Source organism: Rhagoletis pomonella, unplaced genomic scaffold, assembly GCF_013731165.1.
Source record: "Rhagoletis pomonella isolate Grant_MI unplaced genomic scaffold, Rhpom_1.0 Rhpom_scaffold_00001, whole genome shotgun sequence".
In the NCBI taxonomy this organism is placed as follows: domain Eukaryota; kingdom Metazoa; phylum Arthropoda; class Insecta; order Diptera; family Tephritidae; genus Rhagoletis; species Rhagoletis pomonella.
In genome coordinates, this window is record NW_023458555.1 from 90,427,950 (window position 1) to 90,455,599 (window position 27,650).

Here is a 27,650-nt window from a genome sequence, read left to right on the forward strand (position 1 = left end):
TCACCTCGCATAGCATGCTCGCGGTTTGCCCGTGACGTCGACTGCGCAGTGATGAAATTGGTGGTACAATTGTACTTTTTTGGTACATTTTGAATCTCAAAAGTGCATTGGTATTACATCGACATTTTTGATACAATTGTGTCAAAATACGGCACTGCGCCAAATTCTGTCGAAATACTAGTGGTATATAGTGGTGTATACTTGAAAATTTGAATGTTTGTGGATGAAAATATACTAATCTTTTTCCACTTCTTACAAGACGTGGTGTTTATTAAAAACGAAAGACTTGCTAAAATCAATAAACAGTTGCTGTGATAATATAAAACGGTGAAAAGACTAAATATTTTGCAAACTATTTTTCTGAAACTTCGATTGCAGTGAATGCAATTCTTTCTTGTAAAGTTTTTGTGTTACTTGCACTTAATAAACCTACTTGAATGCTTTTGTTGCTTGCCTTGATATTGAAACTTATGGCCTTATTCATAAAAAATAAAGTAGCTTTATAAAAGGTTTATAAATTGAAAAATGTATGAAAACGTCAATTTATAAAGCTCTTTAAACCTACTTTATTTTTTATGAATAAGGCTATTCGAGTACAACTTCACAAAATGAGGTTCATGTGCTCAGAATTCTATTCTTAGGGGTTTGATGGCCTTTTTAAACTAAAGTTATTCATGGTCATCGATGATATTCAGCCTTACTGCATGCTTACCTATGACGCAATGACCAGTTGGAACTTTCACCAGAAGTGGGAAGTGTAACTTACTCACGAGCTCCCTGGACCGCCCTTGGTCTACACGTGACCAGAAGGAATTAGCCGCCCTGCATTCCAAGGTATTTGCCCAGCGCACGCTGAGCTGGCTAAACGCCCATCTGTCCAGAAGTAGACCGCTTGAGGACAGGGGAGCACCCAGACCTTGAGCAATTTCTCAAGTCTTCCGTGCATTGTAGAGGTAATACACTAGAGAGCAATCAATCCGAAGCCTCCTGTATAGCGGCTACCTCTGCTTGTGTGATCGGAGGCCTGAACTTTAGGTTCATGGACTATTTTTTCTTTTTACATTTTTGAATGAAAACTAAAATTTCATCAGATGTTCGGAGAGCTTGAAGGTTTCTGCAAACTTTCTGTTCGCATACTATACTGGATATTTTTCTCTTGTGAGAGAACAGATTTCACCCGGTCACAGGAATTTTTTTGCTGGGCATGTTTTACTGGAGATTTTAAACGAACGTACCTATAGAGAAATTTACCTAATTTAAAAACATATATGTTGGTACTTTTTCGGCTGATTTGGTACATTTTTTTCGCCATTTGGTACAAAATTAAAAAACGCATTTATCATCCCTGCGACTGCGTGCACCTCTGCTGTGCATCCCTAATTTACACAATAAGAGATGTTGAAAACGAAAAAATTAATTCATTTGACATGAAAAACGAGCTATACAGAACACCAAAATTGTTAATTGAAAGTGAATTTGGACCATTTGCAATCGGAAGTGCATTTCAGAACCTGCCTGAATAACTGTACTTGTTCAAACATTTTGTGCAAGAATTGTGTAATAACGAAAAATTTGGTAGCAATTGAAAAAACAACAAGATTTTACAGTGTGCAAGGGTTGTTACAATTAATATAGATATTTAAAAATACTATAAAACTATTTAGACATTGAATTACGGACTCTTTTACTAAGGTGCATTATGCTCCTGTAAGACCAAAGACGGTGGCAGTGAACCTGTGTGGTTTAAAAAAGTCGAACTTACTGTTAAATGCAAAAGTTGTGAAGAAGTCGAAATCCCGAAAAATCCCGGGATCCCGGAATAAGATTTTTTTGCCTCCCGAAATCCCGGGATTGTTGAAATGCTTCGGGATTGACTAGGGCATAAATATTGCATGCAAAGATAATGTGCCTGCTTGAGCTTGAGGTTTTCCGACTTTAAATGGCTAAGATTCTACCTTAGTGAAATACACATCTACCTAACATACCCACATTTTCCATAAATGTTTTTGCTAAATTAGATGAGCTGCTTCAGCTTTTTAGATAGTATTGTGAAGATCATGATTATTATTATTGTGATCTCCTATTACATGTCCAATCAAACATTCCCAAGTTAAAGCGTGAGCAGAAGAGCATGTATGATCACCTGATGCAAATGTTAAGATAATAAGAGTGGGACGTCTCCACATAAGCTGCGGCCAAAAGTAGTTCCCGTACTACAAATTCATTGAAATTTCATACATGGTATATTCTGCACTTAGGAATGGTTCTGCGCCACCATACTACAGCACAGGGTTATTGGGAATATTATTCCGCTATAAAAGTTCTTTCCGGATAATAAACAAACCGCTTATCCAAATTAAACAAGTTTGGTACCAAATGAAAGAGGACGTAAATAGCTTTAAACCTGAAATGTCTCAACGAGGGAAGCCACATACTGAACAATATTCCAATAAGAAATATTAATTAATTACCATAGAACAAACCTTCTGTCAGGTATATGAATTTCTTTAGTATTAAATTATAAGAAAATAAAAATAAAAAACAAAACTACGGTTGTCTTGATGGGATTAACAGAAATACCCTGCGACGTTCACCATTCATCAGTCTTATTCAGGGTTCTCTATGTCTTAACGCAGACCTCTCAGGCATTTTTAACCGCTAATTTTTAATAAAATTTACAGAACAATTAAAAACTAATTAATTGTTAACTGCAGAAAACCATAGTTAACAATTAATTAATTGTTAATTGCTACTACTACAATTAACAAATAATTAATTGTTAATTGATATTTTCCACTACAATCAACAATTAATTAATTGTTATTTGTTATTATCCACTACAATTAACAATTAATTAATTGTTATTCTTCACAACTACAATTAACCAACTGTTAATTGTAGGGGTAATTGTTAATTGTCCTTACAATTAAAATTTGCCCAACACTGGCTACACCTAATTGACTATTATATTATTACAAAATACGAAAAAAATTCCAACTTACTTTTATATGGAAAAAATCATTTTTTTTTCTGTCACGGGTGGCACAAAAAAGGGGCTTTTTGGAGCAGATATATTTTACGGAAACTCTGCGAATTTATTTCACTTTTCTGTGTCAACTGGATGTCTTATAATAAAACAAAGAACCAGGAACACAAACAAATCAAAAAACCGCAAAAAAATTATGGCTTTATTATAAAAAAATCCGAAATTCCTCTGTCACGGGTGGGACAACGTTTATCACGGGTAGGACAAGTACGAATTTTTATATGAAAGGGAGGTTTTAGTTTGGTCCATCTATAAAGATTAGTTATTAAACAAGTAAGAAAGTCGAAGTTCGGGCAGAGCCGAACACTAAATACCCGGCGCAAGTATTAAATATATGTTTTTCACCTTTTTGAAAACTACCGCTACATGGTAAGCCGGGGTGTATAAATTTCGAGTAAATAAGCATCCCTAAATTTCGAAATATTGAAGTTTAAGGCATTTCTGAAATATAGCGTTATATGAAAAGCGACCGTAATTTTAGTCTGATTGCAATAATTTTTAACGTTTTGCTTTTATGTGGCAAGCACAATAACAATACCGAGTTTGGTACAAATTAGTAGAACGGTTATCGAGATACATATATGTGATCATATGTGAGCGATGCCACGCCCATTTTTCAAAATTTTATCATAAGCGTATTTCTTGGCAAGGAATTGTTGCATGCATCAATTTTGAATAAATTAGCTTATCGAAGATTTTGTATTTCTCTAAATTACCGTTATATGGGATGTGGGCGTGGTTATTGTCCGCTTTTAAAAATTTTCGGCCATGTGGTATGCTGTAACAAGGCCAACAACTGTGCTAAGTTTGGAAGAAATTGGTGCAGCGGTTACCAAGATATACACATATAACCATAAGTGGGGGTGGCTACGCCCATTTTCCAAAAATTTATAATATTCTTATTTTCCGTCTAAAAATTATTGTAAATATCCATTTTGAGTGAATAATCTTCAGTAGTTACAAAAATATCGCAGTTTTCGTATTTCTCAAAATTACCGTTATATGGGAAGTGGGCGTGGTTACAGTCCGATTTCGCCCATTTTCATTACCAACCTACCTTGGAAACCTACATACCTACGTACCAAATTTCGTTGGTATATCTCAATTTTTTCTCGAGTTATCGCGTACACAGACGGACGGACGGACAGACATGGTTTAATCGATTTCTCTTTTCTGTCTGAGCATTTATGTATACATTTGTCTATATCTATCTCGATTCGTTTTGGCTTTGCAAACAACCGTTATGTAAACAAAGTTAATATACCCTTGTGCATAAGTGCGCTCGGCTATAAAAATATAAGAAGCCAAGTAGGGGTTAAATTCACTCACGTTTTATCTTAGGATGGTGCCTTTTATATAGAAGAAAATGCTTAGCACCGTCAGCCAAAAAAAAATATTAAAAATGAACGCGATTTTCTAGCGTCTTGAAATTTTCACTTTTACGTATTTAAATTTAATGGACTGCATACCTAAAAATTCTGAACAAAAAGTTTAAATTTTTTTGGTGTAATTGTTAAAGCTTGTTGAATTTTTGTAAGAAGTTTGAAATGTGGATTTATGTAGTTCTGGTTATGTAATGTGCTAGACTTTTATAAAAAAAAAAGCTATAAACATTAGATTAACAAAATAAAAACCCAAAACTGGACAAAATGTAACTTAACTTAATCAGCTGACCACAGGGGTATATAGGTTAGGTTAGGTTAGGTTAACTCGGCCGCCCTAATCCCTCAGGAAAAGGGCACACTTAGGCCATCAAGGGCCGTATAAGAGATGTCCCTCCTCTTACCCTAGTAGTGGAACCACTTCGTAGCTCTGATGAAGCGCACAAAGTCATAGACACTGGCTGAATCCAGTTCGGCCAGACATTCAAAAGAATAATGGAGGAACGAGCATCGGCGAGCTCTCGCCAGAGCAGGACAGTGGCATAAGTAGTGCTCCACGCTTTCGATTTCCTCCTCATCGCGGCAGCTACGACAGTAGTCGTTTGACTGCAAACCCATTCTAGTGGCGTGGATTCCCATCAGGCAATGCCCGGGGAGAACTCCAATAACATGCCGCAACAGTGGTCGCTCCAAGTGGAGAAGAGGGCGAGATCTACGCTTGTCAAGCTTAGGCCAGATATGTCTTGCTATCATGCAAGTAGGCTCCGCTGACCATCTTATATTAGCCCGTCCGACAAAGTTATTCTCAAGCCAGAGCTTGCAAGGAATGCCCGCATTATGGGCTGTACTGATTGCAGGCAACAAGATTCCTTTCCTTGCTAGTTCATCTACAGTACAGTTTCCTGGTATGTCTTTGTGGCCTGGCACCCACACAACATTAGTGACGTAACACCTTGCCAGTTCATTAAGAGTACGTCTACATTCCATAACAACCTTCGACGTAGATTTGTCACTATTAAGTGCTTTAATAGCCGCTTGGCTGTCAAATAAGATTGTTACCGCCTTCAAATTAATTAGAGAATCGATCAGCCAACTTGCAGCTTCATTTATTGCTGTTAGTTCAGCCTGAAAAACGCTGCATAGATCTGGCAGACTAAAACTGAGGCTAAGCGAGAGTTCTTGCGTGCATACCCCACTTCCTGCCTTCAGATCCAACTTGGAGCCATCAGTGTAGATGGCTGTTGATGGCTCCTCTCATTCTTCCTTTGAGGGGATCCTTGTCTGGAAATAATTCTTTAGTCCCATAGACGGGACTGTGTAGTCCAGGCGCCTAAAGTAATCTGGAAGATCTTCCAAGATACTAGAGTGCCCAAACATCGTGTCACTCCATTTGATTAGTGCATTTAATCTAATAGCATTACAGCTTGCCCGTAGTTTACCATATAGGTCCACTGGTAGCAAGTGAAGCAAGGTCTCTAGGGCTTTAGTCGGCATCGATGGTAACGCTCCCATGATCATCATGCACGCCACCCTTTGGACCGCTGGTAATTTGTTTCTTATAGTAGATTTATCTACGGACGGCCACCAAACTGTTATGCCGTAGAATAGAATGGGACGCACAACCGCTGTGTACATCCAGTTCACAATATGAGGCTTCAATCCCCATTTTTTCCCAATCGCCGATTTACAGGCATACATAGCAGTTATAGCTTTCTTGCAGCGCTCTTCTATATTGCGCCGCCAAGTTAACTTTCTGTCAAGAATAACGCCCAGATATCTAACCTCCTCCGAGAAAGTCAGTGCGATACCGTTCAAGGAAGGAGGTTGTAGCCGGACAGCTTTCGTTTTCTTTGAAAACAGAACCATGGCCGTTTTTGCCGGATTGACACTAGGTCCTACTTCTTTGGACCAGGTATCCACGACGCGTAAGGCGCCTTGAACTAAATCACATAGAACTCGGGGGTGCTTACCAATTGCCGTCAGGGCAAGATCATCCGCGTAAGCAATGACTTGGCAACCTGTACCTTGCAACCGTGACAGCAGGGTATCCACCGTTAGATTCCAAAGAAGTGGGGAGAGAACACCGCCTTGTGGGGTTCCGCGACTTGCATATCTTGTAATAGGTACCGCCCCCATCTCCGAATAAATAGTTCTACTGCCTAAGAGGCGACGAACAAACTCAACCATAGGGTGATCCAGCCCAAGGCGAGTTAGGGCTTGAAGAACCGCTCCCGGGAGAACATTATTGAAGGCACCCTCGATGTCTAGGAACACGCCTAGTGCAAATTCCTTAAAAGCGAGAGCCTTTTCAATGGTGCTGACAATACTATGCAAAGCTGTATCCACAGATCTACCTTTCCAGTAGGCGTGTTGGCAGCTAGAGAGATTATTTACATCAATTTCCTGTCGGATCTGCGAGTCTAGAAGTCTTTCCAGAACCTTGAGAAAGAAAGAAGTAAGGCTTATCGGTCGAAAGTCACTTGGTTTAACGTGGGAGGGTCTACCTCCCTTGGGAATAAACACAACTTTCGCCAGGGTCCAACCCTTGGGTATGAAACTAAGCTTGATACAAGCCTTATAGATTAAGACAAGTATCGGACATAAAACGTCAGATGCTGACTGAAGTTGGGCAGGGAAGATACCATCCATACCTGGAGATTTGTAGGGCTGGAAGGACTTTATGGCCCAGTCTACCCTTTGTACATCAATAAAGTCCGCTGAAATCAACGGCCGTTCAGAGATAATAGCCGCGGTGTTGGGCTCCGCAGTACATCCTGGAAAATGCGCGTTCATTAGGACTACAAGCATTTCCTCACGAGGTGACGTCCAGTCACCATTTGGTTTCTGAATATACATCGGGTTCGTCGGACTTTTCGCAAGCACCTTTCGCAGGCGATTTCCCTCCGACTGACCCTCTATACTATCGCAGTAATCCTTCCAGGAGTCCCTTTGGGCTTTCCTGGTGGCATTTTTAAATTTCTTCAGGGCTGCCTTATATCCAGTCCAAGAACCATCGCGCTTTGCCGCATTAAAGAGTTTCCTGCTTTCCTTCCTTAGAGAGGCGATGTCTTTGCTCCACCAGTGTGGCTTCTTCTTTCCTCTCGGAAGTACAAGTGGGCAGGAAGCAGATAAGGCCGAATTACAGGCTTCGGTGATGCAATCAACGGCTTCCTCAGTTTGTTCCGATGAGCCTAACTCACCGAGAGAAGCAAGGTTTGCGAGAGAAAGCTCCGCTTCATCAGGTGGTGACAGTAAGCCTAGCTTACTGAGAGAAGCCTTGTTGAGCAAATTCCCCGAGAGTACTTTCCTAAACTTAGTCCAGTCAGTACGTCTCTTATTTCTGTAAGCGGCCGAGGCCGGAAGTTCAAAGGAGATTACAAATGAGAGATACATGTGATCAGAGAATGAATGGTCGCTCAGTACCTTCCACTCCCTAATACTCTCAAAGAAAGCGCTAGACGATAAGGTAATATCTAATACCTCCTTCCTATTTGAGGTTACAAAAGTGGGTTTATCACCAATATTACAGATGGCTAGATTATATAATAGTATAAAATCAAGTAACAGCTCACCCCTGGGGTTGATGTCGGTAGATCCCCATACCGCGTGATGCGCATTAGCATCGGCCCCGATAACTATGGGAAACTTCCTCGAGTTGGCCTCTTTCACCGAGCGGGAGGGCAGTCTTGCCGATCGTAGGCCATGTAGGTACTGACCAGCCAGAGTGTTGTGGATTGGCTTTCCACAGAGATGCTCACCGTATCTTCATCGCTGAACTGTGTGAGTAAATTATAAGAAATACTTTTTTTGATTAATATACATGCCCTGATCTTACCTGCCACAGGGGCCGACACTATGCGGTAAGCATCAGAATTAAGTCCACAAACCCTGTGCTTAACAACCCAGGGCTCCTGGACAAAAACTAGCTCCTCCCCTCTATCACTGAGGTGCAGGAGCAGAGCTGCAGAAGCTGCTTTAGAGTGATGAAGGTTTATTTGTAGAACCTTCATCCACAGCTTATAAAATTTCGTCCCCGTATTTCGTATATAGAAAATGGACGAGTCCGCCCATCCCGCATTCCTCCCCGGCGTCCACCTCAACAAACAAATAAAGCTTATCAGCCCTGTAAACCTACCTCTGATAACTGTCCTGCACATAGTTGTCACGGGTGGGACATGCTTCTCTGTTGAATTAGTCTTATCTAACTACGTGGAAACGACAATGCAATTATGGTAAGTATTTGCAATGAATTTCTAACAATATGTAACAAACACGAAACACAACCTCAACTTCTGTAATTAAATGTAACAACTTTTAGCTTTTTTTGTCACGGGTGGGACAAGACCAATACTGCTTAATAATAACTCATAATATAGATAAAGCAGTCATACATTTTAATATATAACACAATTTTATTAAAGCAAACAATTTTTTCTTACCAAACACTTGAATTATGAATCGCAAATTATTTGACAGTGCATTCAATACAACCTACTTTAAACTCAATCAAAAAATTTACTTAGAGCTTGATTTCAAAACGTAAAAAAAAGTAATAAAAATGCATTTAAAGCTTTAATTTGTTATTCAATTTTTGGTTGATTCAAGATTTTTACAAATGTCTTATCCACACGGTGGTTAGTTTTATAAAGAAAATAATTTTTGCACTGACGTCCACTTTCCCATGGAACCTCCCATAAACGTCGATAAACATCGTTGCGGAAACAGATGAAGCACTTAATTATCCAACGGAATTTTTGAACACGATTATTCTTCCGGGAATGATCCCACATGCTGAAATTTAAAATAGGTGTGCCAATTATCTTGTTGCGGAATATTAATAAGCCAAGACTCTGCAACGGCACGCGACTTACAGTCTAGAAATTTATGAAAAACTTAGTGAAAGCAAAAATTTTAACATGGCCTTTCAAAGGTGAAGATGTCCTCATCGTTCCAACTTCCATAATTTCGATCGTAACACCAATTCAATTTAGAAGATTTCAATTCACAATCAAATATATGTCAATCTTTAGATAAATGTGGTTTAGATTTAGATGCCGATTGCGTCTCATATGGACAAATGTATGTTGCGTGTTCCCATGTCGGCAAACCACATAGCCTTGATATCTACGTAGAGAATCGAAAAACGTAAAATATGCAATGAGGGTGCGATAGTCGTGTCGAGTGCAAGTCGTTTTTCGAGAGTCGAATCGTATCGAAAATTTCTTGTAATTGCCTAAAATTTCTACTCGACTAGTGTATTAAAATGGAAAACCATATCAGCACTGTATAGTTTTCGACTATTTTCGTCGTTTACTTATTCCGGAACATTAGTAGACAGTGCCAATGTTGTCGAGTCGTACAATTGTATGCTTTGTTTCGTTAATCACTTATCACGAATGTAACAGGAATATGAAAAAGCAAAGAGTGTCAGGGTGCCGCTAGTTGTTTATAAAAACCCAAGATTTTGAAGAAATTTTTTTGTGTTTTTGAGGTTGATTGAATACTTACTGGCAATTCTTAAAACTATCACTGCTACAAATTGTTTCCATTGCGTAAGCGAATGTTATTTTTGACTTTTTTATTCAAAAGAAACCGATGTTTTATATACATATGTACATGTACTATTTAACATCTCATCTGATAACACTGTGCGACACAAAAAGATACTTGGGAAGTTATGTATGTTTTCTGGTAGGTCGAAATATGAAATTTGCCAAACACCTCCAAAATCTTGATAAACCGTTAAAAACCCCGGTTTTCGTACTTTTGCGCACTTATAAGCCTGTAACTTCATTGACTATAAACCGAGTTCCCGTTTTAAAAAGAAGACACTTAGGCCTTTCGAATGATATATATGTGAATGAAGAAACCTTAAGAGATCTGTGTGTATTTACCCAGCAAACACATTTATTTTTTATTTTTTTCGTCTTTTTTCAATTTTGGTAAGGTTTTTACGCATTGTTTTATAAGAAAGCCATAATAGTCCTAAATTGATTGTAAAACTAAATTTAATAACAAGTAAAACTAATGTTTTCTTTCAAAAATATATATTTTCTGCCAAACACTCCCAAAATCTTGATTTACCGTTAAATACCGGTTCTTCGTGCTTTTACGCATTTATAAGCCTGTAATTTAGTTGACTATGAACCGAGTTATAGTTTATGGCCGGGTTTAAAAAGAACAAACTTAGGCGTCTTGAATGATATATACGCGAATAAAGAAACCTTAGAGATCTTTGTGTATTTACCCGGCAAACACTTTTTTTTACTTTTTTCGCTTTTTTCAATTTTTGTGAGTTTTTTACGCACTATTTTATAAGAAAACCATACTAGTCCTTAAATGATGTTAAAACTAAATGTAATATCGAGTAAAACTAGTGTTTTCCTTAAAAAATGGGATGAAAGTCTACTGGGTTATTAAACATTTTATCAAAGCATAATTTTCACAAAAATATTATTTTTGGCTATACAACTCAAAAATGTTTGCTTGACTGTTTTTTTCTTAATTCAGCATCACCAGTTTCTCGTTGTAGAGACCAGCGATATTCTAAGAACACTTTTATATTATTTTTAATATTTTTTTATTGAGCTTTGTACCACGATTGTTTATTAGGAAAAGTTGAAAAAGCAACAAAGTCTAAGCGATAGAAGTTATAGCACTATTTCGGAGATCACCACATCTCCTCATCAGACTTCTTTTTTCTAGACTTCAGCAGGGAACGAACCTGCGTAATCAATGTTCAAAGTCAGAAGCGTTAACCACTGAGCTATGTACATTCCGTAAACTCTTGTTGCTAATTCATTTTCCTTATTCAACCAACTACTATCAAGTGCAGCTGATTTGCCGCTCTTTAAACTCGACAGCGTGGTTGTTGTTGTCAATTCTATACATCCATTTGCTTATTTGCTTTTTTGTATAGTTTCAGGCAGGCTCTTCCTAAACTATGTATTTGTCAATGTTATTGTGGCTTATTAAAATTTTATTTTTAATATTTTTTTATTGAGCTTTGTACCACGATTGTTTATTAGGAAAATTGAAAAAGCAACAAAGTCTAAGCAGTAGAAGTTATAGCGCTATTTCGGAGATCACCACATCTCCTCATCAGACTTCTTTTTTCTAGATGTGGTGATCTCCGAAATAGTGCTATAACTTCTACCGCTTAGACTTTGTTGCTTTTTCAATTTTTCCTAATAAACAATCGTGGTACAAAGCTCAATAAAAAAATATTAAAAATAAAATTTTAATAAGCCACAATAACATTGACAAATACATTTTTATTTTATTTTTCCTTCGAAACGTGTTTTAATTGTATATATTTCTTGATGAAAGTGTTCGCCTTGTTCATCGCCGAACTGTCCCAAATTATGTGGGAAGAAGTCCAAATGCGAATGAAGGAAATTAATTTTTATGGATATGTTACAAGGAAATTATTGCATAGCGCCACAAAACTCTTCCATGCACGTTTTTCTACACAGCTTAGCTTGTTCAAAAAGCTCACGTCGCTCATAATTTTACGAATTTAAAGTCCTCTAAAAATATATACGATTCATAAAAAGAGATAAAACCGATAAAAAAGTACTAGATGAGAGAATAAAAAATGAGTACCTCCTTTTACTATGGTTTCTCTTGGTTTTGGGAACACCACTTTAAGATGACAAAAAAGCGTCGCTAATTACATCCATTTTGTTTTTACAAATTATAAGAAAACTACAGTAGTCCTAAATTGTGTGTAAAACTAAATTTAATAACGAGTAAAATGAGAGTTTATTTTCAAAAGTCGGATGAAAGTTGACTGAGTGATTAAACTTGTTTTTAAAGCACAATTTTTGAAAAAATGTTATTTTTGGCTATACAACTCAAAAATGTTGGCTTGAACTTGCTTTTTTTTTAATTGACGTTTTCTTTGAGCCGCACGAAATAGGTCGAAAAAACGTTTTAAACGTCGTTAAAATGTTGTCCTACCACCACTGCGTTTAAAGCAAGGATATATGAAATAATAGGGGAATTCTCGCAGTATTGCAAAGCCCTTGCACGATGCATCGATTGCACGGATTGCACGAAAAAAATACGGTTTTCATTTGGGATACCATGCAATCCGTCAAAACAACAAAAAAAAACGGTCGAGCAAACATTTTTGAGGTGCATAGCCAAAACTAACGTTTTTTCAAAAATGTGTTTTTCATCAAAAGTACAATAACTCAGTAAATTTTCGTCCGATTTTATTTTTGGCTGTACTAAAAAATGTTTGCTTGAACGTTTTTTTTATTAATTTGACGTTTTCTATGATCGCAAAATATGGCCATTCCGAGAGCCGCATCAAATAGGCCTGGAAAAACGTTTTAAACGTCGTTAAAATGTTGTCCTACCACCACTGCATTTAAAGCTAGGATATATGAAACTATAGGGGTATTCTCGCAGTCTTGCAAAGCCCTTGCAAGGTGCATCGATTGCACGGATTGCACAAAAAAAGCACTATGGAACACCATGAAACCCATCAAAACAACTAAAAACGGTCAAGCAAACATTTTTCAGTTGCATAGCCAAAAATAACATTTTTTTCAAAAATTTTGTTTTTATAAAGAGTTTAATAACTTAGTAATTTTTAATCCGATTTTTGAAAATGAACACTCTTTTACTCGTTATTAAATTAAGTTTTACAATCAATTTAGGACTAGTATGGTTTTCTTATAATTTGTAAAATTGGATGTAAATAGCGACGCTTTTTGTCATCTTAAAGTGGTGTTCCTAAAATTAAGTTAAACCTAAGTAAAAGGAGGTATTCATTTTTTATTCTCTCATCTAGTACTATTTCACCGGTTTTATCTCTTTTTATGAATTTTAGGTATTTTCATAGAAACCACAGAAGCGACGACTATGTCATGGTTGTTAACGAATTTTTGTATGCTGAAATGGGTTGCAACATGTCCATGATAATTCATTTGCATTTGGACTTCTTCCCACATAATTAGGGCCAGTTCAGTGATACACAACACTAACACTTTCACCAAGAAATAGCTGCAATTAAAAAATGTTTCGAAGAAAAAAATTAAATAAAAATGATCTCAGAATATTGCTGGTCACTACACTTAAGAACTGATGATGCTGAATTATGAAAAAAACGGCCAAGCAAACATGTTTGAGTTGTATAGCCAAAAACAATGTTTTTGCAAAAATTTTGTTTCCATAAAAAGTCGAATAACCCAGTAAACTTTCATCTGATTTTGAAAATAAACACTCATTTTACTCGTTATTAAATGTAGCTCTACAATCAATTAAGACTATTATGGGTTTCTTATAAAATAATGCGTAAATCCTTAGCAAAATTTAATAAAGGCGAAAGAAGTAAAAAATAAATGTGTGTGCTGGGTAAATACACATAGATCTCTTAAGGTTTCTTCACTCACATATATATCATTCCAAAGCCCTAAGCAATAAACTGAAACTCGGTTAATAACCAACGAAGCTACAGGCTTATAAGTGCGTAAAAGTACGAAGGTTTTTAACGGGAAATCAAGATTTTGGAGGTGTTTCACAAATTTCATATTTCGATTCTTGTTTTACTCGAAAAGACCTACCAACAAATAAACAAAACTTCCCAGGTATTTCTGCTTTATTCTTTTTTGTAGCACTGTGTACTTTGTTCCGCTTTTTGCATCAAACACCAGTTACAATTGAAAATATTCTTTCTCAATGGGCGCTTTAATTGGTTAAAGGGAGAAAATTTTCAAAATTGTCTGTATAAATTTTAATAATTATACATCATTTTACCCCACATCAGATCCTTAGAACGATTAATTACGTAAGAGCGGCGAATATTTTTTCTTTCTCAATGAGCGCTTTAATTGGTTAAAGGGAGAAAATTTTCAAAATTGTCCGTATAAGTTTTAATAATTATACATCATTTTACCCCACATCAAATCCTTAGAACGATTAATTACGTAAGAGTGGCGAATATTTTTGAATAGAGTTTAATTTTGCATCGATAACTGTGTTAAATGAAAATCCCTTTTGTTTCCTTTTAATAATAATCATGAGGTGCCTCTCAGCATGCCGGACATTCATTTGGTACATATGCGTCTAATATGTTCTGGTTGTGCGCCTAGAACGACATTCACAGGTCTGGAGTCTACATAACTCGAGACTGACTCCCAGTGAATACCGTTCAGGACCTGTCGATAAGCTGACGGATCCAGAGGTTGTTTAATGAACCTCTGGACTTCGTCCGTCAGCTCGCAGAGATGCCTCCTGACATGCCTGGGTGAGGGCTCTTCTGCAAGCAGTTGTCTATTTGGGTGACCACGTCTATGGCTCCCAACAAGAAACTGCTTGCAGAGCATTGTGTTGTGCTCCTTAATCAGGAGAATTTTCTCCCCGTCATGCAGGTGGTGCTCTGACGACATTAGGAGGCATCCAGTCGCTGTCCGTACTGCGGTGTTTCCTACTAGTCCTCGGCGACCACACTGGTGCTGCGTAATTTAAAACCGTCCGGCCTATTGCCTATTATGTTGCCAGCAAAGTTTCTTTGTCTTTGCCCCAAGTACGGCCGGCTAGCGACTTGAGGACCTTGTTGGGGCTCTGTACTTTGTCGACAATAGCGGTTGCGTGCGCAGAGAAGTAGAGCAGACTGTCGAAGGTTACTCCGAGTATTTTGGGGTTATTCACCGTCGGAATCGGTGTGTCATCGACGTGAATTCCCAGCAGTAGTCTGCCCTCCTTCGTCCAGGTGGTGAACAAGGTCGCAGAGGATTTTGTAGGGGAGGGTTAGGCTCCTTGCAGTGAAGAAGCGAGAAAGCTCGGAGAAATACCCGTTTACTTTCAAACACAAGTAATCAATTACATTCCCAGATGCCATGATCGAGCAAACGTCGGCGTAGGAGACAATCGAGACTCCCTCTTGTAGTTGAGGGAGCTTTGAAAAGTAAAAGTTAAAAAGTAGTGGGGAAAGGACACCACCCTGTGGAACCCTCCGTTTTATTTTTCTGAGTTTGCCCAATTTGTTTCTAAACATTCCCGACGAGTGTCGACCACTCAGATAATTCGCCGCCCACCGTTTGAGCCTCTGTGGGAGAGAGGAGGCCTCTATGTCTTCTAGTAGCGTGGAGTGGCTGACGGTGTCAAACGCCTTTGACAGGTCCAACGCTACTAGAATAGTTCTCTGAGGGACGGTTGCGGTTAAGGTCACGTGTTATCTGAGTGTTTATGGCGTTTAGTGCTGTTGTTGCACTGTGGATTTTGCGGAAACCATGCTGATGCTTCGCTGGGGTCAGGTGGTCGTCAGGTCTGGGATGATGAGAGTGGCCATTGACATATTGAGGACCTCTATTAGGTACGCTACTCCCGCAGGACCCAAATTTTTCAGCATCAACATGCATATTTCGTTGGGACCCATTGCTTTGGAGGCTTTCGCCTTCCCGATGGCCACCTGAACTTCACCGCTAGTGAAAGCATGGGGACCACAAGTTGTTGGCAGTTTGTGCACCCTTCTGGTCACTCGACGCTTGGCCTTGTCGTCGTGCTTCGTCGGATTGGACAGTGACCTCACGGTTGACCAAAGGTTACTCACACCAGAGGTGAAGTTACAGGTTTTCAGATGCTCTTCCCACTTCTTCCGCTTATGTACGTTCACACGTTGAGATCCCTGATACGGGGATTTCCGGGATCGGCATGACGAAGGTTGTCACGCTCATCGGCTACAGCCGCTTCAGCAGGGAAGTTTGAATCGGGGTCCGTAATGTACCTGCCGGTAAGAAGTGAACTGCAGCAGCAGAGACAACCCTGCGGAACTTACGTTCACCAAAGTGGACGTCGGTTGGTGTGGAGAGCTCAACGAAGGTGCTCTTAGTAAATTCCGCGGAGCCGTCCCAATCAGCTTTGTTGAAGTTGGTGTAGGTTCGGTGGTCCGCGGGAGCAAAGTCGGTGGGCTTATTTATCGAGATGATTATGGGTAGATGGTCTGATGCTACTGTTAGCATAGGTCGCCATGAAATGCTATTGATCAAACCAGCGCTAGCAATTATGAGGTCTGGCGAGCTGCTGCTGCTACCCATAATCCTCGTCGGGGCGTCGTCGTTCATGGTGCAGAATGTCGAATCGTCTATCTGCTCAGCCAAAAGGTTTCCCCTACGATCATTGGCCAACTTGAGTGCCAGAGATCGTGGTGCGCGTTGAAGTCACCTACTACCATTCGGTTTTCACCTCTGAGTAGCGCACCTATGTCAGGGTGATATCGTGCCGGCAGCAGGTGACAGGGGGTATATAGACGTTATAACTTTCACTTCAATGAGGGCACCACGCCCCCATTTCGAAAAACTTAACTTTGTCTGTATTAGTATGGGATTGGTTTTATACATACATACATCTCCAATCAAATCGCACTTCTCTACCAAAAACATTTCCAGAGATACCGAACCAGTTTTCCACAACTACTCTTCTTATTAAAAAAATTTACTTAATTCTAATGTTGTTAGTATATATATAAATACATTTATGCTTAAAGTAAAAATAAATTAATCGCTGAGAATTCGTCTTAAATAAGAGACTCATTTCATTATTTTCACATTCATGGTAACCACTTTTTTACCAAACTATTTTCAGCATTGTTTAATAAAGGAGAAAGAGAAAAATTTCCCACGATTTTCTTAATCGGAAGTGAGAGGGAGATTGTATTTTGATCCCTGAAAGAGATATTGAGGGTTCTAGTATATCTAGAATCTGAAGAATATTTCTTATTATCATCATTATCGTTGGCTTAGTATGCAAACGTGCTAAGTCCATTTTTGAATTTTTCAGGAGGGACAAAAAACGTTCTAACTTTTTTTGTTGTTAATATTTTCCTAACCTGTACATGCAGTTTTCTTCCTTAGTTCGTCCGGTTTCAGTACCAATAATCGGCCAATTTTAAAATTAAGCTATTGCAGACTTATAGGCTCTTTTGGGACTTACCAGATTTTCTCTTTATGATTTTGTTCTTTTAATGTGGACTTAGCACATTCTATCAATCCGTTTTTCATTATTTTTTTATTGTTAAAAGATTTCGTTGTTTGTTTTAAATATATTTTATTGTTTTAAAATGAATAATAACCTAATACAGTCTTATTTCATTGATGTTAACAAAAATAACTATTTGTAGTCGTAAATTGATATACCATTTATAAAGGGAAATAATTAAAAACAAGTAAAGGAGTATAAGTTTGGGCGAAACCGAACTTTATATACCCGGCGCAAGTATCGAATATTGTCGTTTCAACTTTCTCTAAACTGCCTTTGCATGATAAGCAGGGGTGTTTTTCCCGATTTCAGACGTTTTCGATAATATGGTGAGTTAAACTCAATGATTTAATTGAACCAAGTTTGGTGGAAATCGATAAAAGGTTACCGAGATACACCTTTGTAGTCATAAAGTGGGCGATGCCACTTAACTTGGAATAAATTAGCGTCCTTAGTTATTGAAATAGCAGTTTCCGTATTTCTGAAATTTACCGTTAGATATACGGGAAACGGGCGTAACTTTGGTCCGATTTGAATAACTTTCAACGAATTGCTTTTCCGTACCAAGGTTATTAAGTGCACCGAGTTTAGTAGAAACTGATAAATTGGATACCGAGTTACACATTTGTGATCATAACTGGGCGGCGCCCAGTTATAACCCAATTTTCTCGTAACTGGTTATCGCAATCATCGATTTTAAGGGAATTACTTTAGTAGTTATTGATTTATCGCGGTTTTCGTGTTTCTGTAAATTACCATTATATGGTAGATACGCGTAGTCATTGCCCGATTTCAAAGATTTTCAACAGATTAAGTTAAGAAACTAGATCATAAGCACGGCTCGTACCGAATTTGGTAAGGATTGGTGAATGGGATACTGAGATACATAATTTCATTTAAGTTTTATAATAATATTTTTAACAAAAATTGTACTTCACATACAAATTTGCTACAATTTCCATCCAATATTTATTGAAATATCGTAGTTCTTGCATTTTTGGAAAATACCTTTATATGCGAAGTGGGCGTAGTTACAGTACGTGTTTATTTTTTTTTCTTGATTTTTTTTTTTGTTTGACTTAGCACATTTGCATACCACTGCATGACAACAAGTAAGAACGACATTACAGTAACTTTTTTTTGTAATGATGTATCTTGAGTTCCTCTATCTTACTGCATTAAAATCTAAATTTTCATAAAAAGTGGACTTAACATGTTTGCACGCTAAGCCAGCGATATAATTCTTATTAAATCGAAGAAATTACGCGTATAAACTGTTAGTATGAAAATAATATTTGTTTTTTACCTAAAGTAACAAACCGCTTCAACACTAAATAAAGTTCAAAGAGGGTTGTTCCCATGTTTAAGGATTTCGTGTCCAACAGATTTGAATACTCCAACGTATCTTCAGGTATATGAAGTGTTTTGATATGAGAGCACACGTCTTCAACGTTGTTTTTACAAATTTCAAAGATATTTGAATCGTAATACTTGAATACAATAGCAGAATAGTTAAATCTAATTTTGCTGGAAAAAGGAAATATTAATTGGGTATGATTTCAAAAACGCTTTTATACTTACTGATAAAAGTGCTTATCAAAATACTCCATCGCTCTTTGTAAATCAGACCGCACCATCTGTACCAGTTTTATTAAAAACTCAAGCTTTGCTTCGTCTGTTGGTTCATCATTACAATTTGATTTACTCCCTTCTAGAATGTATTCTAACCATTCCTTGACACCGGTGTTTATAACTTCTATCAGCACTTCATCAATATTATTAGTATTTAGGCACATTGGTGAAATAAAACCATATATATTTTGGGGAAAAATTTCACCCACAGGGTGCCCTAAAGTTTTGATTTTGGAAATAATATCTAAGACTTCACATAATGTGCTTACTATGTGTTTATCGCTAACATTCTTTGCACGAATTTTTCGGACGATTGAAAAGCATGATGGCAAAATCCTTTTAACTCCATTCCAAAATGATTTTGTATCTTCAGAATCAGTTTGAAGAACTTTTAGGATTGGAATAATAACATCGAGTAGGCTATTAAAAACATTGAAGCTGAGTTTTTGATTTTCATGGATTTTCGAATACACAATCCATTGGCTAAGGGCACAATCGAAGTTCGTAAGGCCACTTTGAACAGCATGCTGAGATCGAATTAGCTCTGCATTGGTACTGAAATTTCCATTCCACCAGTATTCAGATACTTGAGAAGTATCCAATTCGTGCATCAGTAATAGATTCAGCAGGTGTCTGTGCTCTTGGATAGCAACGCGTTTGTTTTTCTCAGCACTTAAGGTCATACTAACTAGCACCGAACCCCGACTTTTTATTTTAGAGCTCTTCTCTAAATTATGCCAAGCAGTTATGCCTGAAGTTGGGACTGACTAGAATGAAGAATAAGTAAATAGTAAGATTCTTTTAGATTGCTTTATTATACATTACTTTTAAAGTTATTGCTACACGTCCAATTAATTCATTGTCGTGCTTTCCCGTAGAGGCAGCTTGTGCGATCTCTTTCATAAGCTTACTGAGTCCCTTAACACCTTTGACATCAAATAGTTTATTTACTTTTTCCTTAACTGTTTCAGCAGCATCGAAATCCCTAGGGCACATTTGTAAATATAAATATTATTACTTGCAATCTTCATTGATAGCACGACAACTATTACCATATCTCTACTATAAGCACCTCCTCTTTTGGATTATCCGCGATAGGCCTGTGAATCAAGATGTATATGTATACATATTAGAGTGGTTAAAAAAAACACGCTTTTTGGAAATTCATAAACGCTACATCAAAACATTGTTATATGTGATAAAAAAAAAGACACGAATTTTTTTATTTTGAAAAAAAGCTTTTTGGAGGTCGCGCTAGTAGGTTTGTTATGAAAACACAGATGTTTTCAATTTTATTATTTTCGTGACATGTTAAAGTACATCTAAAAATTTTGTTTCAACATGTAATTACTCATGCATTATTGGGAAATATTCCCTTAATTACATACCTGTCTTGGACAGTTAGAATGGGCTTAGTGCCCGAAAATATGCTTTCGAAAAGGTACTGCAAAAATCAAATCCTTGATACGGAACGTTATAAGCATTGCCATGGGCTAAACCACGTTACCAGGTGGTTTCTGGGGTCGCTGATTACGCATCTGATATCAGTGTTTCAAAATTCAAATTAGCGGATCCAATATGGCATCAACTTTAAACAAGTAAGAAAGCCTAAGTTCGGGCGGAGCCGAACATTGAATACCCGGCGCAAGTATTAAATATGTGGTTTTCACCTTTCCGAAAGTTACCGCTAAATGGTAAGCCGGGCTGTATCAATTTTGAGTAAATTAGCGTCCCCAAATTACGAAATATTGAAGTTTCAAGCATTTCTGAAATTTACCGTTATATGAAAAGCGGCCGTAGTTTTAGTCCGATTTCAATAATTTTCAAACGTTTTGCTTTTATGTGGCAAGCACAATAACCATACCGAGTTTGGTACAAATTGGTAGAACGGTTACGGAGATACATATATGTGATCATAAGTGGGCGGTGCCACGCCCATTTTCTTAAATTTTATCATAAGAGTATTTCTTGGTAAAGAATTGTTGGAAGCATCAATCTTGAATAAATCAGCTTTAATATTTACGAGTTTATCGAAGATTTTGTATTTCTCTAAATTACCGTTATATGGGATGTGGGCGTGGTTACTGTCCGATTTTAAAAATTTTCGGCCATTTGGTATGCTGTACCAAGGTCAAAAACTGTGCTAAGTTTGGAAGAAATTGGTGCAGCGGTTACCAAGGTATACACAAGAACCATAAGTGGGCGTGACACCGCCCATTTTCCGAAAAGTTAAAATATTATTATTTTTCGTCTAACATTTATTGTAAATATCAATTTTGAGTGAATAATCTTCAGTAGTTACAAAAATATCGCAGTTTTTGTATTTGTGAAAATTACCGTTATATGGGAAGCGATTTCGCCCATTTTCAATACCAACCTACCTAGGATAAATGGAAACCTACATACGAAATTTCGTTGAGATATCTCAATTTTTGCTCGAGTTATCGTGTACACGGACGGACGGTCAGACGGACAGACGGACGGATAGACAGACATGGCTTAATCGACTTCTCTATTCATTCTGAGCATTTATGTATATATTTGTCTATATCAATCTCGATTCGTTTTGGCTGTTACAAACAACCGTTATGTGAACAAAGTTAATATACCCTTGTGCACAAGTGCGCTCGGGTATAAAAAAGATTGGAGTTGTTTGAAACTCGGATCAGCCATTTTGAATTTAAAAAAATGATTTCAGATTTGTAATCAGCGACCCCAAAAACTAACGAGCGCCGAAATTCGAACAAATCCAATAATTTTTAACAAAATTTTCGCCATTTTGGATCCGCCATTTTGAATTTTTAAAAACTGACTTCAGATTCCTAATAAGCAACCCCAGAAACCCCCTGGTAACAAGTTTCCACCGTGACAAAGCGATAATCGTCCAGTATCAACCTTTGATCTTTTCGAAAGCATATTTTTGGGCACTAGGCCCATTCTAACCGTCCAAGACAGGTATGTAATTAAGGGAATGTTCCCCAATAATACCAAAGTAATTACATGTAAAAACCACATTTTTAGCATCAGCAGTTTTACAAAAAACCGACCAGCGGGACCTATAGCAAATCTTTTTTTTATTAAAAACCACGTGTCTCCTTTTTTATCACAAATAACAATAATTTAAGGTAGCGAATTAAAAATAATTAACCACTCTAATACATATATTAATGTTCCAATTAAGGCGTTACAAGTACTCACAAGGAAAAATGTTCTTCCCAAATGGGGTTCAGAGTAGAATGCTTTACGGATGAATTATACCGGTGTGTTGCATTAGATTCCAAATAAAGGGTGACAAAGGGATCAGAGAAACCATTCGCATCTTTTGGCAGTAAATTTTCGGCTTTTATGACTTCCACGTTAAGGCGCAAATTGGGAGGCTCCTTTAGCTTTGCCAATTTTAAAATATCATCGTGTTTTTCATCAGAAATCTTAAAAACTTCTTGAATAAATTCCAAAAGGTCTTCTGCACATACACTATTAGCCTCGCATCCAAACTGGTTACATATCTCAAATAAAATTTCTTCGTACAGATCTTCGACCTAATAGAAAAATATACATAGTATACATATGTAAATGAGAGTATTGTATTAAGTATTCAAATGCAGATATAAACTATGTACTTATTTTAATAGTGTAAAGAACATTTCTAAGCAATACAAACGTGACTATCGTACGCACCAAGGCACATTGAACAGGTAGTATCAGTAGAGCAGCTGATTTGATTTTTTATTTTTATTTTTATGCGCCCATTTAGGCTCTGAGATTTTTTTATGTAAATTTTATTAGAAATGTAAAAATATAGCTATTAAAAATTTATAATATTTTACATCATTAATTTTTCTCTTTTTAACCAACTTCAAAAAAAGGAGGAGGTTATGAATTTAACGGAATATTTTTTTTATGTAAGTTACCGCATAACTTTGGACCACATTAACCGATTTCGATAATTCTTTTTCTGGTGTCTCAGGGGAGGTTCCGTACTAATTTGGTTTAGATGAGAATTGAAGTCGGTTTTATTTTTTGCTTAAAAATTACTCGTTATTTTATTTATTTATGTTTAAATCTACAGTACAATGTACCTTACAGACTAGAAAATATATTATATAGTAATAATTGATAATACCAAATAAAATACAAGCCAGGCGATTAAATTAAGGACTTTAATAAAAGCCGATTTAGGCAAAGAAAAGTCTAGATGATGTGTGTTAGATAATGCATTGAATTCCCGAAGTGCTCGAGAAATCGGAGCGTTACTTGCATATTTAGTTTTGACGCTTTCTCCGTAAAAAGGGTAAACATTTCGGAGACTTTTTTGTGGAACATTAAAGCTTATCCGCTCAAGCAAAATTGGGCAGTCAATGATGTCAATAATTATATTATAAGTGAACGATAATGAAAGAACTGTTCTTCTCTTTTCTAAAGTACTTAAATTGATCAGCATTAGCCGCGAACCATAGGAAGAAACAGGAGCCTCAAACCTCAGCGAACGCAGTGCGAATCTCAGAAATACTTTTTGAACGCGTTCAATTCTACCTATCGATAGTTGGTCATATGGTCTCCAAACTATTACCGCATATTCCAAGTGTGAACGAACAAGAGCCGTAAAAAGCAATTTAAAGGTATATGGGTCTGAAAACTCGGAAGTGTTACGCCGAATAAAGCCAAGAGCAGAGTACGATTTCGAAAGGATAAAATTAATATGAGTATTGAAGGATAACTTAGAGTCAAACACGACTCCAAGGTCCTTAGTCTCTGTTACTTTTTGAAGCGCACAGTTAGCAATAGTGTACTGTGTTGAAATAACATTTTGACGCCTAGAAAATGTTAAGTGAAAACATTTTGTTATATTCAAAGAAAGACCCGACTTCAAACACCATAAATGCAGTTTATCCAAGTCCCTTTGAAGATTTATAACATCGGATGAGTCCTTGACAAATGTAAAAACTTTCAGATCATCGGCGTAAAGCAAATAATTCGAAAAAGAAAAACAGTCGCTGATATCATTGATAAAAAGGACGAATAAAAGAGGCTCTAAAATGCTCCCCTGAGGCACACCTGAAGTAGCCACAAAAGGGTCCGACGATACACCATCAATAGTTACCACAGAACATCTCTGCGTTAAATACGATTTAATCCATTCTAAAAACGATGAGTGAAAACCTAAGCAAACCAGCTTATTTATTAAGATCTTGTGAGATACCCTGTCAAATGCCGTTGAAAAATCGGTATAAACACAATCGACTTGGAATCCTGCCGAGTATGAAGAAGTACAAAATTCGCTAAAAACTGTAAGATTAGATACTGCCGAGCGGCCTGACACAAACCCATGCTGATTCGGACAGATTAGAGATTTAACTGCAAAACATAGCTTGTCCTTAACGACACATTCAAACAGTTTTGAGATGTTCGATAGTTTCGAGATCGGCCGATAGTTCCGAACGTCATTTTTCTTCCACTTTTAAAAAAAGGTGTGATAGTAGATAACTTCCACTCATCTATGAAAATACCTGACGATAGCGATTTATTAAAGATTATCGCAAGAGGAATCGCTAAGGCCGGATAGTTTTTAAATAAGATAGCCGACACCCTGTCTGCGTCTGTTTGCGAAGAAGGTTTAAGAGAAAGCATCCCCTTTATAATGTCGTCCGATGAAATAAAAAGAGCCCCAAAGTTGAGAATAGAAGATATTTCTGAAGAGAAGTTAGGGAATTGCCCGTCATCAGCAACGTAATTTGACATAAAAAAGTCAGAAAACAAATTAGCTGCTTCAACAGGAGTACTAGCAAATTTATCGTCTAGCATTACCTAAGTAGGTATACTTGCGCATGATTTTTTGGTTTTGACAAAGTTCCAAAATGCCCCCGAATTAGCTTTAATGTTCCTTTCGGTGCTACGAATATAGTTTTTGTAGAGGAGATTATTTAATGATTTAAATTCCTTATGATAACGCTGGTATTTTACAAAGAAATAATGATTTTTTGATGATTTAAATTTTTTTAGAAAACTATTTTTGAGATTTTTTAGTTTCTTCAGGTCTTTGTTGCACCAGGGTGATTTATAATAGCGCTTCTTTTTTAAGGGTATATTGTGTAAGCAAAAATCGCGCATTATTGACTTAAAAGTGGAAAAGCAGCCGTGAGTGTCCAGGCGGAAAAATAACTCATCCCATTTATAATCTAAAAGAGATGTATTTAACCTTGAAAAATCACAACATGCATAATTAAAAGCAATTCTATCAATAGGCGATGTTGGTGCGAACTCATAAAATTTTAGCTTAATTTCTAAAGGGATATGATGAATACCAGCATCGGAAATTCGAGAAATGCACTTTGATATAAAAAAGTTAATATTATCTGTTACGAATATCCGGTCTAACAATCTATTTAAATTGTTAGGAAAACAGTTAATTTGCTTTATGTTTAGGCTTAGCAAGCTATCTACAAAATAAGTTTCGTAATTGGTAACTATATTATTAGGCAGTAGATCTGAATTATTGGAATTACTACACCATCTAACGTTACAAAGGTCAAAATCACCCAGCACACAAAGATGATCGTCATTTAAATTATCTACCACTAGACTAGCTATGTTATCCACTTGTGCCTTATATAGATCAAAATTACTATTAGGCGGAATATAAGAGGTAATTAGATATAAAGAGCCATATGCTTTAGAACCCTTGATGCAGACACATAATTGGTCAAGCAACAAGTCGTCACTATTGAGCTTCACTGAAAACGCCCGAAACATTCTTCTTACAGCAATAAGAACTCCGCCTCCTCTCAAGCAGCCAGTTTTAGCTGAGTCCCGATCTTTGCGAAACACGTCGTATAGGTTTAGATCGAAAAATTCGCCTTCATAGAAGTCCGCGTTTAACCAGGTCTCCACAATAACGATTACATCATACAACTCTTCAGTGCTAAAGCGATGGATAGTATTTGACTTTGTTCTTAATCCCGAAATATTTTGATAGTATATGTTAAGAACATCACTACATGTGACATTTTCATGGTAATTGTTTATCGTCACATTTGTTGTTGTTGGGCTGTTTGCTTTTGAAAAAAACGAAATGGCCTAACTCTTACATTAGCTGGCCATAGTGACGAACTTAATAGCTTCTGAAAATTTGCCGATGAGACGCCCAGTTTGAAATTGACTCGCTTGTGTTTGTCTACTGGGTCATCCTTTTTAACCAACATGTAGCAAGAGAGAGAATCAGCATCAATACCAGCATGTTTAGCTACATATTTCTTTATGTCTTCAGCGCTAACTTTCTGCTCAAACGATGATAGGTGTAACCATTTATTGCGGACAGCGACACTCAGCTCAGTGCTATCATTTGAGCCCACAACAACCAAAGCCTTCTTTCGCCTTCTGTTTCTCACTTCAGTCCACGCAGCATTGTTACTTGAGTTTTTGTCACCAATCTCTGTTGATTCATCATTGGTTGCCGAGCGATTATCATTAGTTGTGTTTTCGTATTCTCCAGCAAAAAATATCCAGTAACTTGCCAGTAACCAAATTTCGGAGAGTAAGCCAATATTTACTCCCAATGATTGAAATATGCAAGAAAGTACGAAAACGCAAAACAAGCAAGAAGTTGCTAGTTTTATGAACAGCTGATTGATTTGTTATTTTCCGATGCAATTTTCTTAGAAAACTAGTATTTTCCACCTTATGATATATTTAAATAGGTTTATTTTGTCAATTGCAACTCTAAAAGCACCACAAACAATTATTTTCTTAATGTGGTTTACAATAAGCATCATGCCATCAGCTGTTTTTCTTACTAGCAAATAGTTGCTAGTAAAAATTTATCCAGTAAAAATCCAGTAAAACTTGCAAGTTCAGCTGTAATTTTTGCTCTCTCAATTTCCCCTCTTTTGCTAGTTTCTTGCAAGTTTTTGCGTACGAAAACGACATCCAGTAAAAAACCAGTAAAATTAGTACTGGATTTACTGGATAGTGCGTACGCGAACAGGGCTATTCTCAGCAGACGAAGTACCAATGGCATGCGCAGCAACCGATGGGTTATCAGCAGCCAAAGAAGTATTGCGAGGAGACAGCGTCAAAGTTTCGTTGACTGTGCCCATGCTTGGAGAGCATATGCCTAATGGGTTAGCAGAGTACGCAGTAACAAGGTCGGCAGTGAGAGCGTTAATTGTAATGGCACCAGCAGAAGAAGCAGCAGAAGCAAAAGAAGTTGAAGAAATAACGTTCAAGGGCGACTTATTAAGGTCAGCCACCCTAGCTTTTGAACGCGTAATAATCAAATTGTTATTATCAGCTGTATCATTACTAGGCGCAATGTTGCTAGCAGCATTGTTGATAGGAACGTGCGATATATTCGAATTTTTTGGATATTGTGGATTGTGCAGGTTGGAATGTCCTCCAAAAGCAGTTTCTATTTCTTTTAGTGAACACAAGGCATTACTAATCTTAGCCAAGCAGGACCAAATTGATACACAGCTGCAGGTGTCACATCTGAATATTAGATTTTTATTAGATTTGATTACTTTGAGGCAAGCGGAATTTAGTTTTGCACATTTTAAATGCAAGTTCTGCGAACAAAATCCACAAGTAATAAAATCACCGTTCACACA

The 27,650-nt window shown here is 37.2% G+C and overlaps 1 protein-coding gene across 1 annotated transcript in view; it reads left to right on the forward strand.

The window, feature by feature from the left end:
• LOC118748698 (protein unc-13 homolog 4B) overlaps positions 1 to 27,650 on the forward strand; it is a gene marked incomplete at both ends in the record, with an annotated part of 302,206 nt that overhangs the window by 17,244 nt on the left and 257,312 nt on the right.